This window comes from Numida meleagris, chromosome 1 (genome assembly GCF_002078875.1).
Source record: "Numida meleagris isolate 19003 breed g44 Domestic line chromosome 1, NumMel1.0, whole genome shotgun sequence".
NCBI lineage: Eukaryota > Metazoa > Chordata > Aves > Galliformes > Numididae > Numida > Numida meleagris.
The window spans coordinates 152,789,423-152,810,555 of NC_034409.1; the positions used below are offsets into that span (position 1 = coordinate 152,789,423).

At 39.4% G+C, this 21,133-nt stretch overlaps 2 long non-coding RNA genes across 4 annotated transcripts; one reads left to right on the forward strand and one right to left on the reverse strand.

Moving 5' to 3' along the window:
* Window positions 696-13,881, reverse strand: LOC110408479. Of its 3 annotated transcripts, none has more exons than XR_002444364.1 (4): window positions 13,660-13,881; window positions 12,683-12,749; window positions 11,326-11,499; window positions 696-847 (listed from the first exon to the last, which is right to left on the reverse strand). It is a non-coding gene; the product is annotated as an uncharacterized LOC110408479 (long non-coding RNA). The 3 variants fall into 3 exon arrangements; XR_002444362.1 differs by lacking the exon at window positions 696-847 and adding an exon at window positions 7,260-7,390; XR_002444363.1 differs by lacking the exons at window positions 696-847; window positions 12,683-12,749 and adding an exon at window positions 7,260-7,390.
* On the forward strand, window positions 13,947-17,390 carry LOC110408473. The gene is made up of 3 exons (XR_002444359.1): window positions 13,947-14,052; window positions 15,328-15,516; window positions 16,506-17,390. It is a non-coding gene; the product is annotated as an uncharacterized LOC110408473 (long non-coding RNA).

Consider the following 21,133-nt stretch of genomic DNA (forward strand, 5'->3'; position numbering starts at 1 on the left):
AATCTGTCACGTCACCTGCTCTGACTTAAGATTTTAGGGGTTGACATCTGCAAATGTAGGAAAGGTTTTCTAGAATGGTGCAAAGATAAAAACCTTCCTGATGTTTCCATCATAGAGTGGCCGAGAGCAACAAAGCTAGTTTTAAAGCTTGCTTGTCTGCATGTTTTCATTACTTTTTTTTTCAGGTGACTTCTTGGAAGAAGTTGCCCAAAAGTTCTCTTTTGCCTCCTGGTTGCTTCAAGATAGGATAATACATCAGGATAATACATCACTGATACAGGTATTTCAGGTCCTTCATCTCGCATTTTTGTGTAAGAAAAGGCTGGGAAACAAAGGAACCTTGCCACCTTGTTAAAAGCAGGGAAATACTTTCTTCTCTCTTTCTCAGTTTTCAGAATGGAGTCTGCATCAGAATTGCATTCTATCTCATTTCCAAAAGGGGTTTTCTACCCATAGCCTTGGAGAGGGCCTGTCAGAGAAAATAAGCCCTATGAACTTGGGCTGTAAATCACAGAGCTCTGTGGATGACTTGTAACAAATATCACAAAGATCAAAGGAGAATCAGATGCTGCTGTGAAAAACATGAGCAAGAATCACAAAAAGAAAGGCACTAGTGCTAACTTAGTTACATTCCCATGGTGAAGGCAAAATAAAGGAAGAAAACCCTTCATGTTTCTTTTTATTGTTTCTTTATTTTTGCTTCATTGCCTAATAGAAGAGTTCCTTGTATCCCTGTGTTGCTTTTGTCCTGTTGACCTACATACTAGACAGAAGGAGACTCCCACAGAGCATTTCATGCTGATGGATGAGTTGGTTTTGTGTCCGAAATTTGGAGGGGAGCGATAGGCTGCGGGAATTTTAAATAGTCGATTAAGTATAGTAACATCTTAAAATTTAGAATAATGCATACATAAAAACAAAGTAGTAAAGCAATTATTCTCTGTGATTATTATTTCTCTCCTTCACTTTTCCTCTTTCTATCTTACGCACCTTGGTCTGTTCTAGCTTCCTCTCAGGCGCAATTCACCAAGGTGAAATAACTAGCAGCAAATTTATTCTTTAGAATAATGAAGAATGACCAGCATTTTCTCTTCTTTTCTTGTCTTCAGAATTAGATAAATGCCCACTTCAATGTCATCTTTATCTTTTAATCTACATTTTCACTGTTGTGTGTTTCAGGAGTTGGTTCACAATGAAAAGGATTTGAACTTAGACCTGTGTACTATGAAATGTGCTGTCATGCACTGCTGTTCAATTCCTAGGAGTACTAACGTTATATTTTGTCCCCTGCCTTATCGATGGATGGTGACAGTCTGCCTATATGTGATCAGATTATGTGCTATCACCTTTTCTGCTCACACCAGGGTACCAGGGTCTGATAAATCACGACTGTAGTCTAGGAATTGTGATTAGGGAAAGTAGCAGCTAGTAATAATCTGGGTCTCCTCTTGAAGCTGCAATGGGGAAAATAATGGAGTGCACTGAAGCTTCCATATGATCCACATGACCATGTTTCCTTTCTATTGAAAAAGGAGGAGAGGAAAGAAAAGAAGAGAAAAAGGGCACAAAGCTGGGATCAGGGCAGACACTCACAGATGGAACTGAGGAGTTCTCCCAAGTCAGCTAATAGAGATAAAATTGTTATGAGACCTGAGGTAAGCATATATAATACCTGTCTGAGCATTCCTCCATGAGATTATATTGTACTTTTTGCACAGAATATATCAACTTTCACTCATGAATGTCAGTCTTTGTATCCATCCTTAGCAAAATGGGAGGCTAAAGCACACTGAAGTGATTCCTCTTCTCTGAACCACTTATCTTTATTCAAATATAATAGGCCAGTAGGTCAGCTGGGACTGGAAAGTAGTGATGAAATGATGAGTTCACAGAAATTAATCATTTTCCCTTTGACTTCAGCAACCGAGCAAACAGCTGGGACTTCAGCTCAAACTTTTGACTGTCAGGCTGCTGCTTTGCATGACAGTGGAGTCTCATTCATCTGATGGACATTGAGAGATCTCTAAAATATTTTTTTTTCATGGCAATGGCAAAGAAGAGAGGAAACGAGGAACTTAGAAACAAAAACATGTTCAAACGCTTTGTTTGAAATATATTGATTTATGCCAAGAAATCCTGCTGAAGCTAATCTAAGCTCAAATCATGTTCACTCTACATAGGCCTTGCAACCAATAAAATGCAATTGCTATGAAATGTAAACTCTACCTGACGTCAGTAAGACTCTTTAGTGGGGATATGGCCTGTCAAATGCAGTTTAGCTTGATTCTACAATGATAAGTATATAAAATTAGCCAAAGTGACTAATACCAGAGATTCATTCATCTCAATATCCTGTCTTGAAAAGTGGCTTGTAACGGATGCTTTGGAAATCAGGCCTGCGTAGGGTAGAGTTCCCCTGATACTTCCCGTACAGCTCTGACTGTGTGCTTCCTATACCAGAGATTGCATCCAAATCATCGTCTTTATCGCATGCTGAAGGATGTGAACACATTTTGGCCTCCGCAATATCCTGTGACAATTAATTGCACAGGTTAATTATTTATAATGTGAAAACAATCCCTCTGGAGACAAAGCAATGGCTTAAGTGAACTGTAAGGCAACTTGCTCAGTCGGATGTTCTGTTGATTAAGTTGCAATGCCAGGGCCATAGCAAATACCCCAGGCAGTGCTACCCAGAGCAGAAGATATACATTAGCAATGATCCTTTTCCACTTTCTTGCTATGCTGAGCTCACTGAAGTTTAATGGGTGTCACATTGTGCATATACCAATTGGGCCTCCTTCAGAAAGAGCAGTACAGAGAGATGTCTCATGGAGAAATCTAAGACTGCAACAGCAATGATGCCACTGAAATTTACAGCAACTTCAAGCACCCTGCACAGCAAATTGTTCTGCTTGGCATCTCAAGAAAATTATCTGAAGATCTCTTTCTTCAGTTTGACAAACAGGAATATCATCAGAAAAATTGACCTGGAAGAGTAGCAGAAAATGCTGCCAACTTTCTTTGGTAAAGGTTTGAGTGAAATTATTATGGCTTAAAGTAGAGACATTTTCTCATGGATGGTCCAGAAAATAAGTGATAGAGAATTTCAGCTTCTTTGTATGCTGGCAGCCATATAAGATATATATAAAAGAGCACAGGGTATTTTGATCTCCCTATTGTCCCTCACAGAATAAGGAAGAGCAATCTTAGGAGACAACAGTTTTAGGAGGCCATGTAATAGAGAAAAAAATGTTTTTTTTAAAAAAAGATCAGAAAGTTAATGTTTCTTTAAATCTCCTTTCAATTCTTGCTATGTTTAGATAACAACATTACTTGTATTCAGAATCCTAAAGATTTTTTCCCTGTGACACCATTTTAAGATGCCTAACAACAGCATATACTCTTTTTTGTGAAAATACAAAGATCACCTGGAGACAAAAGTGCCACTTCGGAAAGGACAGGGAAGCAAATTTGAGGCTTTTAGTTGGATTAGAATCACATCAGGAACTTATACAGAATCTTCCTGATCTTTCCACAGTACAGGGAGCTGATGCTTGCTAATTTGTCAGGCAACAAGAATGTAATTTAGTCAGTCAAGCTGATTGCTGTGACAAATCTTGCAGGTTGACTGTACATATTATTCACTCGTGTTTGTCATCTGACTTTTAAAAGTTTTCTTTGTGAACTTTGATGGAACTCCATTCTTTGCCACAGGATAAAAAATATCTCTTTACCCACTGATAGTTGCTTCTGAAGTCTAGATCAATCAGTGAAGAAAATAACGCTGTAAATAACAGGTTAAGAAATGGTGGGCTTCAAACCATCTCCCCAGAATGTTCTACTGTCATGTGCCGTTCAGTCAATCTCATGAAGGATTTGTTTTGAACTATAGAAAACATTATTATAGAGAAATTTCATAAGATAAAGTTTTTCTCTTGCTTCCTTTTCAGTTACAGTTTCCAGAATACTGAGCTTGAAAATTCATTACAAGAAGGATCAGAGCTGCAAACTATGCCTCTAGTTTGAAGAAGCATGCAGACAACAATAAAAGAAAACAACACAGAAGTAACTTGCTTTTTCTTGCAAGGCATTTTGAGATCTGAAAGATCAAACTCTCACCCAGGAACATACGCTTGAGCATACAGAAGTTGTTGCAGACAGAAAATATACATTGATGTCATCTCCAAAATTGGAAGGAAAGGCACGAGAAACAGGGACTGCAAAGAATAAATTGCATTAGAGGCTCTTGCAGAGAGGTCCAGTGGGAGGAATATTTGTTGGTATGTAGTTCTGAAATAGCTGTATGAAATCCCAGGGTTTCTGGATGGTACTTCATGAAATGGCTGACCTAATCTAACAGCTTACTTCCGACAAGTGGGCTCCCCAGAAAGAAAGGGGCTGAAGGCCCAGAGCGGGGCTCATCTTTCTTTCTGCTGCTGTCATGCCCATGTGAGACTGATGGTCAACCACGGATCATCTCTTCTACTCCTGTGGCTACGTGGCATTTCATTGCTGTGAACATCAGGACAGAACCTTCTGCAAATTTTCAGTTGCAACTCCAATGATTTGGGCAAAGGAGGAAAGGAAAATTGAAAATAGTGGGGTGAGGCAGGCAGAAGTTTGCACTGACAGAGATGTTCTAGCACTGTAATTTACATTTCTGTACTTTGCTACCAAGTATTGTTTGCTACTTAATGGCTTGCTTTGCCACCTACAGATCTGACTGCTCTGCTCTGAAGTCTACTCTTCTATGTACATCTGAGATGGTTCAGAGTTTGTTTAATCATTTGCAGCTCCTGAGCTGTTTGTAAGAAGACAGGAGGCCATAGCGATATCAAAAGGATTTACTGGAATACACAGATAGAGCAAGCAATCTACTCAAACCAAGAAAACATGACTGCATGACCCCCAACAAGCAAGAGCAGAGATTTACATTTAAATTCATACTTAAATCTGTAACAACAATAAATACCAACTCATCAATTGCAATCCCAAATATTCATTAGAGTCAAAATAATCCAGGTGTATTAAGAGCTTCTATCACATTCCTGAAGTTAAAACACAAGCATAGCAGTCTTTCAAACTGTATAATTTACTCAACCCCCCAAAACTACTGGATTCCAAAAGCCACAGCAACTTCTCATCTGCTTGAATGGATCTTAGCAACTGGGTGTCTTGACACACAATGTGTGTCTTTCTGTGAGGGCAAGATTCTTTTGCAAATCAACAACACACTTTGTGCAAGTTCTGGCACCAGCTATTAGTCAATCTGTGTCCCCCAAAAATTCTGCCCTTGCCTTATCTTCATTCTTTTGTCCAGAAAATTTGAGGTGCAATTTGAGACCCAGCTGGAAGGTTAAGATGGAAGGAGGGAGTTACTCAGAGCTGTCTGAATGTTCCTTCATGTCCTCTCATTCAGGGCCATTCAACAGATTTGCAAATTTTGTGCACTGTTCTGATCAATAGTTCCTAACAATTCATAGGTTGCTGTCACAAGGTCTGTGTTCCGCAAAATGCACTAGTTTGGTTTCTAATTTTCTTAACATTAAATAAATTTAGCAGGCTAACTCCCCTGGGCATCACAAGAAAAGAAGAGTTTCTCAGGGCATCCTGTGACAATTCTTGGAATTTCTGATCTCTGTGTGCACTGTAAAACCAGGAGAATTCTCTATACATGTACCCCACTGAATATACCTAGTATAAGGTACACCCACCAAATCCATCTGCCACTATAGGAAGAAATTCCAATATATACCAAGTACACAGGGACAACCAGAGCTCAGTACATGAACAGAAGTAGCTTGCATTCTTGATTTCCCATGGTCTTAAGCAAAGATATTTCTCCAAGTAACCATAATAAGTAGCTGCAACACATATTTACTGTCTCCTCAATACCACAAATAGCATGTTTTCAGACTCCCTTTTTTGAAAGAAAACATAAGATATTCTAACTCCTTTGGCAATTTCTTGCATTTTTAATGACATTTTGTTTGCCAGATAGGAAAGTAATTTCTGGTATTTTTCTTGGAGTACGTGTGATGGCAAGTTGCTGGATTTTCTTGGTTTACATTATCAGGAACTGTTATTCTGGGAGGAGATCAGTGAGATTCACCAACAGGCAACAACAGTATCTCCATTTGAACCCAAAAGCAAAGGAGTTGGCAATTAAAAAAAAAAAAAAAGAAATCCATTAAAATGCCTTGCTTTCTCCCATGTTTTTTTCTTTAATATTATATTTTCTTCTTTTCAGCCAGTTAAACCATTTTGGTTTAAAAAGGCACAGTGCGCTTATTCGGATTAGAAAAATTCTACCACCAATCCTGCTGTACTGTCTAGGAAGATGGCAGTTGCAGTAGCACTTACAAGGCTGTTCTGGGCTTTTTCTCTAAGGAAAACAAAGCTAGTTCTTGTCTCATTAAATAAGGCAATGCGTTCTATTTTTTTTTTCTGAAAAAAATGCAAAAGATATTATTGTGCTGTAAAAATTTCTAGAAAGCTGCTCTGATTGCCTTAATGTGTCTCTCGGCAGCCAGATTCATTGGGCTCATGACAACTGAGCCCAGACAGAGTGAGCTATTAAAGACCTGCAAGTAGCTGGGGGAAGCAGCGGATCACTGCACAGCTGTATCCAGCACACGTTCAGCAATAAGGAGCCGTGATGGGTGAGATGTTAAAGCATCCTCTGCTTGCTTCAATATCTAATGAAACATTTGGGACAAATGACACTGGTTTCTACAAGCAAAGAGCTTAGCTTCTGTGATCATTACATTTGGGCAGGGAATAAGACATGCTGAAATTTGCAAGATTTCAAGAAAGCTGGGCTTGCAGCTATGAAAGTCAATGTGCAAGGACAGATTGTGGCCTCATAAGCTAATACTTTTAACTCCTTCCTGCAGCTAGAGATTCTTCATTTTTCTCTCAAATCTCACCCAATTTGTGTCCTAAGGCCAATCGTTCCCCTTTTCAGAAAAAAATAAAAGAGAGAAAGAAAAAATCAGACACTGTAACATCTAGGAAGTCTCTTCCTTGTAGATCTGGCCTGAAGTCTTGAGGATGTCATTTCAGGAAGACTGAAGCATTTGTGTAGTATAAGTAGTGTTGAGTTGCAATGCATTGGATCAGGCGGCCATGGAAGTGGTGGAGTCACCATCCCTGGAGGTGTTCAAGAAACACGTAGATGTGGCACTGAGGGCCATGGATTAGTGGGCATGGTGGGGATGGGTTGACAGTTGAACTAGATGGTCTTAGAAGTCTTTTCCAACTTTAATGATTCTAGGATTCTAGGATTTTAGGATTCTGTGATTACGTTCAAAAGACAAACCAGACAGATGAGACAGCTCCTTTTCGAAAAGGATATGCCAGCCTGGTTAGGGTCATCTGTGTATTTCTAGAAGAAGAAATAAAAACATATCAGCGAGGTGAAAAATAAGAATTCTCCCAGGAAACAACCCTGGCAAGCCAGTAAAGTGAGGGACATCCACTTAGACAGCTACTGTTTGTCACTGGCTTTAAGGTCCGTCCCTAATGTAGAGTACAAGATCTGATACCTCCTGACTCTCAGTGTTTTCACATGGGTGAAAATGTTTTTTTTCTCTCAAGGCAAATACACCATAAAATATACCTGAGTTTCCACTCCAGTGCATATACACCATCTCACACTAACACAGCTTCTGCTTCATTCTTTGTATTGCTGTAAAGCAGATGAAGATTTATTTAAATACATATCTACAGTATTTGATTCCAATTACTTCTAAGGCTTTTTACAGAGGTCACCAAAAATTCACTGTCTTTGAGAAGCTCAGGCTGGCTCAGCTGGAATCTTGAGCTTCTGGGCTATGGGAGATGCGTCTTAAATTTTATGTTTTGTTTGCACTTCCTGTGTGAAGTGGAACAAGTGTACAGTATCAAGAATCTTTACAACTGAAATGGTAATTAAAGCACTTCTGTCTTCCACAGGGATGTGATGATGACAAAAATAGAGGCATTGAACCCTGGATACTGTCATAAACATTTTATATAAATTTAATGTTAAACAACATAGCAGGCATTTGGATCTGCTCCCTGTTCACTGAACCAAGGGAATGTTTGATTTTAGTTTTGCCACCAAAAAAAAGAAGAGAGAGAGTGGCAGGTAGAAAGGCAGAGCATAGTACAGACCTCTTCAGGTAGAAGCATAACAGCACCCCATCCTAATATATTTGTTCAAAAACATGTGTATGTCCAAAAGGTTACTCTCCGAACAGCTTAGCTATAATGAGTTGAAGGGCTAAAGTCTACACAGATGTGCTGATATAACTGCACTATATATCACTATATAAGATTAAGACTACCATTCATTAAAACAGAGGATGTAGTTTTAGGCAGCATGACTCACTGTATAACTATGACAGCACACTTCAAACATCTGAAAATAAACCAATATTCCTGTAAACGACTTCAAAGCAAGGGGGGCAGAATTCAGGCTTTTCACAGCAGACATTGCAGCTCAGCAGGCCTCAGGCTGGCTCGCTAAGGCAGAACTGTCCCTGCTTTCAGATCCCCATGGCTGTCTGCACCTACTCTCTGCTCCCACCTGCTGTGGTCCAGACAGCTGGTCTCAGAAGCAGCACAGAACATCCCTAGTCTGTTTTGGATCTGAAGCTAACAAATACATGAAAATGCAATTTACAGCATTCGTTATACTTCTAAAGTATACTTATTTCTGCTTATTAGGATAGAATATGTTTTTATCTATTTTCATGAAAGCAAAATAATATAATATTGACCAGGTTTGGTGACTCCAGCTGACAAGCCAAAGGACTAAACCAAGATCTGCTGTCTCGCTAAATACAGGTGTCTTAATTTCATCTGGGATGGAATCGTTTTCTTCAGAGTATCTGATATGATGCTGTGTTTTTGGTTCTAGGAGAAGAACAATGTTGATAACACACTGACGTTTATAGTTGCAGCTAAGCAGTGTTGTACAGAGCCAAGGCCACTTGCAGCAAAGGGCCCAAGGAGCCGGGAGGGAATAGAATTAGGACAGTTGACTTAAACTGGGCAAAGGGATATTCTAAACTGTGTGGCATCATGCAAATGGAGTTTTGAGGAGGGTGGGAGTTCCTATTTCTCTTCCACTGCTTGGGGACTAGATGGGAATCAGTTGGGGGTGGTGAGCAATTGCTTGTGCATCACTTGTTATATGCATTCATATATATATATACTTTTTGTTGTAATTATTATTTTCCAATTCTCTATCTTGGTAGACAGTTTTATCTCAACCCACGAGTTTTACTTTGTTTTGTATCCAGTTCTCTCCCTCATCCCACTGGGAAGGCGGGGAGTGAGCAAATGACTGTGGTGCTCAGCCACATGTCAGGTTAAGGCACAACAACAGGAAACCACAGAGGAGAAAAATTAAAACAGTTTGTTTCGCATCAGTGAAAGAGAGAACTTATTCCATCACAATTTCACGTCTCCCACCATCAGTTAAGGGATGGCTCCTGTTGTTTGTTATGCCGTGTGTCAGCGCACAGCAGCATATACTTCTGGGCTTTATGTTCTTGAAATCAGTCTGTGTGTCTCTTTAGAAATGCTACAGAAATGTGAGAACAGCTACAGGACAGGAAATGTCATTTAGTACCACAGACGCACCATGCATCCCAGCAGAAGCATGGAGCTGAGCAAGCAGCTCTGGGCTGGGCTTCCTGACTAAGCTATCACTCTAGAGAGGAGCACAGCCATTTCCAAATCTATCTGAAAATGAGATGCCTTGCTCCTTTCTGTTTTCATCCGACATTACTCAGGACAAAAATCTCTGAGACTGGGTCATTTGCATTGTGCAGCCATACTGTAAAATTCCCAGACCTTGGATATGTGTTATCACAGTTTGTCATTTTTGCTGGAGTAAATGTTAAAAATATTATAACTATTATGATATAGAAGTAAAAATAGATTTGGGGAAAGTTTTTAAGGAAAACAAATAAGCAGTTTTTGCAGTCATTCAGATATTGAACTGTCCAAATTCAATAATTTAGATGTCTTAAAATTTCATTCCTGAATCTGAGTTTGTAACTGTAGATTCACTTTATAGTCAGTGAGAGAGATAGTGACATTTCAAAGGTAATATGGCTCATCAAAAAATAAGAGTTTAAGGCAACTGTTCCTCTGGAGGTGTCTGTCTCTCTTAAATGACAATACAGCATAGGATGAATAACTTAGAATTGTATGTCTAATTTTTAGACTTAAATTTTGGCAGATGAATCCCACCATGAATATGTTAATGTAAGGCATCTATGACAAGCACTATTAAGACAGTAACTTGAATAAAAAGAATTTGACAGAAGTTAAACTATACTGTAGTTCCCATTACAGCAATGCTTTTCTCTTGCAATCATTTCCCTACCCATCATAAATATTTCTTAGTGATATCTCCTGAAATGAAGTGCATATGCACCTGGCACCACCAGCTGAGCTGTACAGCCCATAATCTTTTATGTGAAATGTCATAAGCATCAGATATGACATCTTTACTGTACGTTTTAGCATGCTATTAGGGCATAAAAAGCCTGATACAATGTGGAAAAGATTGTGTGGAACTGTTGATGACTGGCTTTTATCTCTCCTGCACTAGAGCATCTTGAGTTTAGACATTCATAAATAAATATCAAAGGAAAAAAATAGGAAAGCAAGTAATAAATGAAACTGTCTGTAAAACATTGCAGAACATTACATCCAAACCTCACAAACAGAGTTATAGTGCAGCCCCTGGCTCAGAAATGCAGAACAATTCTGCTGGATATTCAATCTAAATCTAAATCTAAATCTAAATCTAAATCTAAATCTAAATCTAAATCTAAATCTAAATCTAAATGTAATCTTTCAAAGTCCAAGCAAACAACCAGAATGTTGTCATATTTTCTAGTATTATTCCTAACAACCTCACTGCTATTATTTTGAAAGGAACTGTAGGAAAGAAGTAGAATGTTGTTGCACACTGTTTAATAAGACCAGAAGGACTGAAGATTGCAACAACATTTGATATAAAGACCAAGATTTAATTTCGGTATCAATGCTAGTGGCCTCATTTATAAACACAAGAAACAGGAGTTGTTCATTTCTGGAGAAAGAAAATGATAATGCTGACAATACTGAAGCTCAGAGTCACGTGCCTGGAATGCTAAAATACCCAAGGTATATTATTTATACAGCACACTGTGTGCAAGTGAAATCTCAGAAGTGCCCTTACACTACACAGCAATTGCCAATGAAGATTTGAAGGCAGATGCATTCTATAGATGTACATGGTCTTTATCTGAGAAGAAATCTGAAAAAGGCACTTACATTTTTCCAGGCATTGTGGAATAGCTTCTATTTCCTAGACAAATTTGTAGCATTTAAACGTTGTAACTCTTGAAGCTAAAAGTTCTTAAAGCCAGGGAGATACAGATCATATTATCTAGGGGCTATCAAACCTGTTGGAATCTCTTATCCGGCCAAGGGTACCGTCATACAGTCCTGAAAGCAATTCACAAAAAGTAGAGTAAGCTAACGTGAGGTTAAAGAAATGGTAAACATCTGTTTTCAGGCAATTAAACTGTGCCTTTGGGCCCAAATTGGTCTTAGATTAGGAAACTTAAAATGTCTCCTTGTAGATGTCTATAGATGTCTAAAATCCTGTTACGGCCAACAGAGCCTGCAAAGCATTTCAGCTTATGATTATACAGACATCTAGAAGATGACTCAGCTGCCTACACATTGGTTTCCAGTGGCACTTGATACATCTCGAGGTAGGCATGATGTCATACGGACCTATGGGAGACTCTTGCCCTTCTGGACGAGCAGCTGGAAGCCAGACAAGCTTACCAAGGAGATGAGAAGTGGCATGAATGTCTCTGTGGAGTGAATGAATCACACCCCTCATCGTGGTCAGCTGACTCATTCCCCAAAGCTCTACCAGCTATGAAGTCTCCTCCACAGATACCACCAGGCATCAAATTTATCAGCCTAAACCGATCTTCCTTAATTCTTGAAATGATTCCTTTCTCCCAGAACCATTCAAGGAAAACAGATGCCACAGCTACATGGTGCCAGTTTTCTTCTTCATTGCAGAGGCACTGAAAAAACCCTAGGTATCATAGCAATGAAACCATTTAATGTGATAGCTCGTAGGGCAAATGACATCAAACAGGAGGAGGAAGGTGGTGTTACCTTCCTGCATCTCATCTGCAGTATCTCTTGTAGTTCTGTTGTCGATATGTCAAGGAAGAGGGTGAAAAGATATTAAAGCATTTCACGGGGAGCTATACAGAATCTGGCCATGGTCTTAAGAAAAAAAAAAAAAAAAACCACACACCAAACAACACTGAATAAGAGGCACAGGAAATATTATTATGCAGTATTTTCAATATTCACACCTGTGAAATTATGTAAACTATCAGGAAAATATTGAGGGAGATGCTCTTGTTTGAAAACTAAGAGCTGATAAATTCAGACATCTTATCCTAAAATAAAAGAAAGGCTAACACAACACACAGCGACGAGGAACTTTTATCTCAAGTTTGCATAGCTTTTTCACAGCGATGCTCTAGGATGGTTTGTTCTGCTGCTGAACCAGCAGTGTTCTGCAGGCAGTCAGAGAAAGAGAGCAAAGAAGCCCCCTGCATCTGTGAAACTTGTGACACTACTTAGTGGTACTTACATCAAGGAGTAACCCCTAAAACTGTCCGCAGGCTCTGCATGTGACCTCGCAGACCTTGGGGAATGCACTAGGAGAGGGGTGAGAAGAGGTTAAAGCTCCCTTTTAGAGGAGGGCAGACCATTCAAATTAGCAGAGAAACAGCAAAGTGCATTATGATGACAGTGCTTGCTTTTCCTTTGATCTCTCACAGAATATCCAACTTGCCCTCAGCCCCCGAAGCCATGTAAGAAGTATGACTAATAACAATCCGATGTTTATCTCAAGGATAAGACTGGAAATTTTCTAGGGGAAATGTCAGAAAACATTCTATGATTAAAAAATGAAAAACAAACCTGCAACATCTGAGAGAGATGTGGAACTGTAAAAGCAAGGTGTTTCTCAATGGAGCCCACAATGAGTTGTCGCAGATTAAATAGCATAACTTATAGATGGGTGACTTTCTCACGAGCTGAGGAATTATTTCCTTTTTGTGTAGTGAAAGAGAGGTAACAAGGAGCTGCTGGGATCTCCTCTGTTTCCCACAAATGTGATTGCAAAATTGCTGCAGAATATGTAGGCATCTATGAGGGAATCAGAGGGGATTTGGGAGGAAAAACATTGTACATATAAAGCAATGTAATAATTACCAGTTTCGACTCAACATAATTACAGATGAGCTTTCACCAGCTACTAATTATCTTCTCAGTTACAAAGGCCATATTTTATTTAAATGAAGTGGAATGAAATGCTATTAAAAGCTACACGCATAGCACTAATGAGAGAATGCATTGGAGGAGACCATTTCTCCCTGTAGGCCATTGAATTAAGGGTCTGAGCATCCTCCTGAACATGTGATAGACTCCATGTCTGGCTGCTTTGAATGTATATATGCAAAGAAACACAGTTAATTTGCGATGGAACCAGTTGCTTTTGAGTCCTTTCCAAAAACAGTCTCATTTTACTTTTTCAGCTTGGGCCTTGGATTGTAGTACTCTCACCTTCCTCCAAGCACCCAAGGGAAAAGCGCTTTCAGGCCTGGCTAGGATGGAGTTCACTTTCCCCACAGCAGCCCATACAGTGCTGTGCTCAGCATTTGTAGCTAGAACAGCTTTGATATCGCACTGATTTTCTGTTACTGAGCAGCGCTGGCACAGTGTCAAGACTCTCTCCAATCACCCAAAGCCAGTAGGCTGCCGTGGGCAAGAGGTGGGGAGGGGACATCACCAGGGCAGCTGGCCTAAACCGAACTGAATGTTCCAAGCTGTATGATGTCACACACAGCAATAAAAGCTTGGAAATGGGAAGGAGAAGAGAGGGCTCTTGCTGTGAAGATATCTGTGTACTCAGCCCTGCTTCCCAAGCTGTGACCAGACATCGCTTGCTGATAAGAAGTAGAGAATAATTTTTTCCACCTTTTGCTTCTGCGTGGCTTTTGGTGTTTTTTGTCTGTTTGTTTGTTTGTTTGTTTCTATCCACTAGGAAGAAATATTTTGCCCACCTTCACCTAAACTACTTGTGAAAAAGTCAATGAACTGAAGTCAGACCTTTTCTCACACATAGGGGTGAGAAGCCCAAAGTTCAAGAAATGTTTAGATGTTGTTCAAAGGGACATGGTCTAGGAGGGAAATACTGGTGGTAGGTGGATGGTTGGACTGGATGATCTTGGAGGTCTTTTCCAATCTTGGTGATTCTCTGATTCTATGAAGTTAGAAAGTGATAAATCATCACGGAGTCACTGTCCCTTGAGGCATTCAAGAACTGTGGGGATGTAGCACTGAGGGACATGGTTAGAGGGCATGGTGGGATGATGGGTTGATGGTTGGACTAGATGACCTTAGTGGTCTCTTCCAATCTTAATGATTCTATAATTCTACGATTTTCTCTCAAGACAAGATTATACACGACAACTAATTAACATTCATAATTGTGGGTATTGCAGTAAAATCTGAGGCCTAAACAGAGCAAGGCACTGTGCAAGACAGGGTAACACGCAATCCACGTGTAAAATATCCACTCTAAATAAACAAGGCAAAAAAGTTTAGGAAATGATGTAATATGAGAGCAATGATACAATATGAGGATGTGATGACAGCAGTCATCTGAGACAGTCACAGTCCACAGTTCTCACTGTTCATATGGGAGACAAAGCTTATGGAAATAGAGAAGAAAGCAAGAGATGTATCGGGAGGGAAGATGGAGAAGTAAGAAGGAAGAAAGCATGAAGTGTATGCCAGGAAAATGGTTGTATTTTCCCAACACATTGTGAAGTGTATGGGGTTAAAGGCATCATGCAATACTTGGACATAAATCCACAGTGAAATCAAAACACTGAAAAGCAAAATAATGGGAACAGAAATACCAGAATGATCAGAGACAATGTAAATTTTGTAAGAATAGCATATCCATATAAATAATTTTGACATTTAAATGTCAAACTCATTTTATGACAACAACAGTAGCTGTCAAGTGCAAATGCACTGAGCTTTCCGTTCACCTTTAAAATAGCAATTTAATAAGTAATTTTAATATTTTTCCTTTCATATGCAAGAGATCTGTGTTGTGCTTACAGGATTTGTCATTTAAAGTCAAAAACGTCAGTCTTATTATAAAATATTTGTTTAATAAGTGTCACTATTGTTAAAATTCTGTTTATTATTTATTCTGAGGATGCTGGCTCTTCTTACGACCAGGGCCATTGTGTCAAAGCACTCATGATCTTGCTGTAAGCTACCCACTACTCCATACAGAGAGAACTGAAGACAAATTCCTGCCATAAGGCTCACCAGCGTGGAGCTCTCTGTTCACGTGGGCTCACAGAAGCAGCAGAGGCAGTCTGCACAAACCTGAAAACCTTGGTAAGCATCTCACAGTGCAGCCATGAGGAGCTAAAAAACAGACACTGCTTCAGTATACAAATCTTTAAATACACAGAGTCTTCTTATTAGAGCGTAATGAATGTACAATATCTGAATTTGCAGCTGGCTCAGCTTACTCATGATTATCTGGCTCATTTCTTGTACATCATATTGAATACATAAATGTAATAACCAGAGATGTAGTGAAATGATAAAAACACAAACGTAAGTCATACAACTAAAGTAGATGGCAATATTACAGCGCTGATGAAGATTCCAAGCTGAAAAGCACATTTTTTTGAAAGGCATTTTTTTTCTTTTAGTCTGAAAGAGTAATAGAAGTCCAGCTTTATCCCTGCATTTTTACAGCCTGTTTTAGGACAACATCAATTCAATTTTCAGTATTTAGTTATTTGCGCATGAATCACCAGATGTTCAGCATTCTATATCATATATGGATTTTTTTTTTTAATCTCTACTGAAGCTCAATAAAACAAAAATGGGATTGTTTTTGCAGTTTGCTAGATAGCTACCTATGCCTCTGGTGCATGGACTACATTTCCATGTGTGATTAAAATGATAGGTGTCTTGTGGTTTATAAAACCCAATCCTATTTACTTAGCTGTGTTTTTAATTAAGTGTGCTTTGCAGTCGAACTCTCTGTGGCACTTGGAAAATGCTATAAAAATAAAATGAGTGACTGAATGTAATATTGGATAGGGATTGCTGAAGTGCATTTTAATGTATTTAAAGTGTGTTCATAAAACTTTTGTTGAACAGGCTTAAAATTCAAATTTCCTGGAGCAGAAGAAACTTTCTTCATTATTTAGCCAGAGTGACATATGACCAGATGTTATAGTCTATCCAGGAAAGAAAAATCTTTTTATGCTACTATTTTGCTTCTCAGTTTGAGGTTTTTCTATCTTACAGCTATTTTTATCAGCCACAACAGAACAGGTGATAAACAAGACTCCTCTTCCTGCTTACAGATTTGCTATCTGGTTGCTGTGTCACAAGAATGAAGGACGGAGAGCACCAGCTTGTTAAATCCTGAGTCTTTTAAAGCTGCATGCACACCTTACAACAGGAGATTCAAACATCCTTGAACTACTCGATGACATACTGTAAGAAGTAAACAATCATCTGGGAGTACACTCAGTACTTTATGCTTTTACTGTTCTTATGAAACATGTGAAACTTCAGTTCTGATCCCATCCAGCCTTTCCCTATACAAAACAAAAGCTGGTCTCTGCCCATAGGTTTGCATAATCTTGACATGAGATTACACAGATAGAAGGTGATGCAAAAATTATGACAGACAGAACAATGGACAGAAAAATAATCACCCTAAAAATATACATCCACTCTAAAGTGCGGTAGACAAAGCCCTCAAAATTGTCCCTTTCTCTCTAGAGATTATGAAAGGGATATGGAGATTTCTGATTCAGTCATCCACTTTACAGGCATCTAAAATTAGAGGAATTGAATCTCAAAGAGTCAGAATAGCAAATTGTTGTCAGTTTTCTCTGGGAATTACAAACCCAAGACCCGGTTGTATAAAGGAGAGCAAAGGATTGCTTTTGTGCATATTTGTATGGAGATGATCTCATTCATGGGATCATGCTGCCTGGAAGGAAGTACCAATGTGCTCTTTGAGAGTTTACCACATGGGTAATGGAAACTGATGTTGTGAATGGATCTAAGACAGATATTTTAGAAAAGCTGTTGCAAATATATTGGCTAGTGTTGTCAAATGAAAGCCTATAAGATTTTATGCAGAAAATGTACACTTTTGGAATAATACAGCACTTTTCATAACAGCATTTCTTGCCAATAGAAGAAAATCTGCATTATTTCTACACAATAAATACAAAAATCGGTAATGTCTCACTGCTCGCTTCTCTGTTCTTTTTAGTAGCTAAGTTTTTCTACTTACTTCAGTTCAGATATTTTTCCAAGGTCTTCCAAGGTTTTCTACCTTGCTCACTTGAACATCGTGTTATAAAAATGTCTTTTACCTAAACCAGCCACCCTAACCATCTTCCTGGAATAACTGAATCAGATTGACAGTCACCATGATACCTAGTCAGGAAATTCCCAGTAATGCAATGATGCCCTGAATGATTTTTCAATGAATTTTTTAATACATAATTCTATTTCCTCATTATCCTCTGCAGTAATAAGGCAATACTGCATATTTTGGAGAAATTTTATTAAGCTGCAGGAGCACAATGTATAGCTACCACTGTACCACTGGGTACTCCTTAGATTTGTGAGTCAACTTGCATGAGTCATTGCAAACCTTGTCTTATATTCCAGATGGGAACAGCTAAAGAAAAACAAATGCTCCTTCTGTCAACCTATTTTACCTCTAAACTGGAACATAAGAGCTCTTTCCTCACATCCCAACTCAGCCACAGACTTTCTGTGTGATCCTATATGTATTTGCAGCACATCAGTTACATGGTGGTTTGAGCCCATTCTCAGCTCATATTTACTGGTAAACCAAGCTCAGTCAGAGACTCACGTTATGTTCTGGGATATGTCTCAGGGGAAGCCAAAGATCTTCCTCATACAGCTTAAAATGATTAGACATGGTGGGATCAAGAAGCTACAGCTAAATCCACCATCATCTTAAATTTGCTTATTCTAAGCTTTTTGTGTGCTTTGAACCTGAGCTGCAGCTGTGACAGTAGCTCACACAAGGCAGACAGAAAGTATATGGATTGGGCAGCGCCATGCCTATGCCTATTTTTGACAGTGTGCTTAAATGCACAGCATTTGGGTACCTCTCTGTATATGTGCTTTTATCACAGATCTTCACTTGCAGGACAGGAATCATCCCAACTTCTTTGTCTACCCTGGATATAAAAAAGAGAAACATCACAAATTCTTTTGTGAGTAGTGAGAAATATCTAAAGAAGCTTTTTATTGGTTTTAGTAGGCTCAGATCTTCGCATTCATTTCTGTATTAAAGCAGCTACACACATAGTTGAAGACAGGTTATTTCTACACTCTTACACTTGTCATGAACCTACTACTCTTAACAATTGAAATTACCCATTTACTGCACTTTAAATTTCCGTAATGCAACCCAGTTCTACATGAGGTAGACACAAAGTCATAGGAGAAATATCATAGCTGTCACAAAGCCATTCTTTAAAAAAAAGCAGGCTGCATGCTGCTAACAACAGGGAGGTGAATATTTCTTTACACTCACATTTTACATGTTTATGTCATTAAGTGGGCACAGCCCGAGTTGCCTACATGGTCTTTGTGCATAAATCTCCAGATTATAAAACTGTACCTGCTTTTACTTGTTGTGACTCTTGAAAACAAAGCAGTGGACAATGGCAACATTAAATGTTGCAGCCTAATGAGGGCTGGGGGCCCAAACACAAGGTGGCTGCACAGCCTGATGAACAAGGGCATGATGGCCCAAAGGAAGTATCGTCTTCGGAGAAAGAATAAACTTCTGTTGTACTAACAGCGTTTTCCTCTCAACAGTTAGAAATGTCATTTTCAAGGATCACAAAGAACATAAATTTCACAGTAATGTACTATATTGTTCTGCACATCCCAGTGAAGTGTGGCACTTGATTTGGACAAAATTAAGGGGATTGTGAATGGGTGAATTTTCTGCAATCTTCCTCTGGAATACCGCACTACCAGCGATGTTTTGGTACAAAGTAACATCCCACCCAGACATGGGAAACACTGAAAGCAAGCGCTGCAGTGTTCTGTTTTGGAAAAGTACTCACATAAAAGGTAGGAAAGGGTACAATATCAATGCTCTATGTGAATGCTCTGAGCTAGATTCTAGAAAGCATTATTGTTCCACTCAGCATAGCTGGACAGAACAAAGTTTACAGGAATGCAAAGTTTGATCCATGATGACATTCTTTAATAATTCATCACAATCTTAAGCCTCTTTTATGGGCACCTGCTAGTAAGCAGCTAAGCATTCCTGGCTCCAAAGATTTGTAGGTACCACAGCGATAAAATCTGCATAGTATGGTCAACATTACACAACTGTTTGTAAGTCCTTTGTTTCCTTTGCCACTGAACTTTGAAGGAGAGCTATCTATGCACATGGCAGATGATACCCTTGTCTTAACAGGTACCACTCTTTTGTATGTACAGAAAACAATAATGAGATGTAGAATTTAGTATAATCGCTTTACCTTTTATGGATCCTTTATGGATCAGTTCACTTGTAGGATGATCTAACGAATAGAAGGTATTTGAGGCAAACAATTTTATCAGTACAGTTCCAACTAATTAGGGAGAGGAACAACGAGTGCTTTGCTTTCTGAAGCCTCACCAGGTACTGGCTGGTGGCCATGCATGCTGGCTGAGGGTGGATGTCACCACTGCAAAGAGCTCATGGCTGCTAGTGGTGCCACTCAGAGATGTGGTTGGACAATGACATTATAAGCGGTGTCTTTTTAACCAGCTCAGCCATCCCATGGGGCAGGAGAGCAAGGCAGGAGTGACAAAAGGGCCAGTTTGGATGGAGCAGTGGAAAGCTGAGGTATGATTTTCAGACACTTGAACAAGGAATCTCTCTGTTGCAAGGAGCATGTGCAGAAAGCTTCCTCCTCCTCTTCCTCTCTGGGAAAACTCAGTCTCCATTTGCCGCCATTTGTCTGTACTCAGCTGTCAGGCCAAAGACTCCAACTGGGCAGCACACAGCCTGCAGTAGGAGTGAGCCTGAGCAAATCCAGCTGTGCTGTCAGTCCCCTTCTCACCAGCAAGCGATGCTGCCAATGCAAGTGTGGCACTGTCACACTGTCTTCATGGCATACCCACTTACAGTCAGTCTGCCAGGCACGCGTGTGTCATTATCACACAGTTACAACATTGAGTGTTTTATATATTCATACAGATTTCATCTTTTGTTCCTACAAAAAGTATATATGCTCCAAGTTGAATATAGGCAAAGTATTTCAATTTCTTTCCATTCTTCAGCTTCATTTCTGGTGCTGGTATTCATCTTGTCAAGCCTAGATAACAAAATACATTTAGTAGCTGCAGTCGAAGGAACTGTAAACAGGTTTCTTGCTTTGCTTCAGTTCATCAAAGCAGGAGGCTTGGTACTACCAGAACAGCAGGATACTGTGGTGACACAACACTGAAATGACTCCTGCAACAGTCTGTTGATACTGGGGCAAAAGTTCTTCAGTCTGAGAGAATCTCAGAGGAAATCGGGAGGAATACTGAGCAGATAAAATGTGGAAAAGAGCAGTATCACTTACTGATGCTGAAGCCCCTTGCTGAAATTCTAGCTACTTTACACCTAAGGGAAATGTGTTGAGAAACACCTTTACATGGCCATTGCTATACCCACTGATAAAAACCAACCAACAAAAGAAACAAACAAACAAGAACAGAACAAAAAAAAATACATTGTGTTCCCAATTCTTCAAACTCTTCTGCAGCTGCTCATTTTCAGATGTTTGCAAGAGCCCCACCAACCTTGGTTCAAATATGTGTTCAGTGGTTGCAGTGTTGAGGCTGCAGGTGTGTAGTGGTACCCTCCTGAAATGTACCACTAGGGGGTCAGAGCCTCCATGAGATATTTATGATCAAAGTGCTAACATCAACCTTGTAGTAT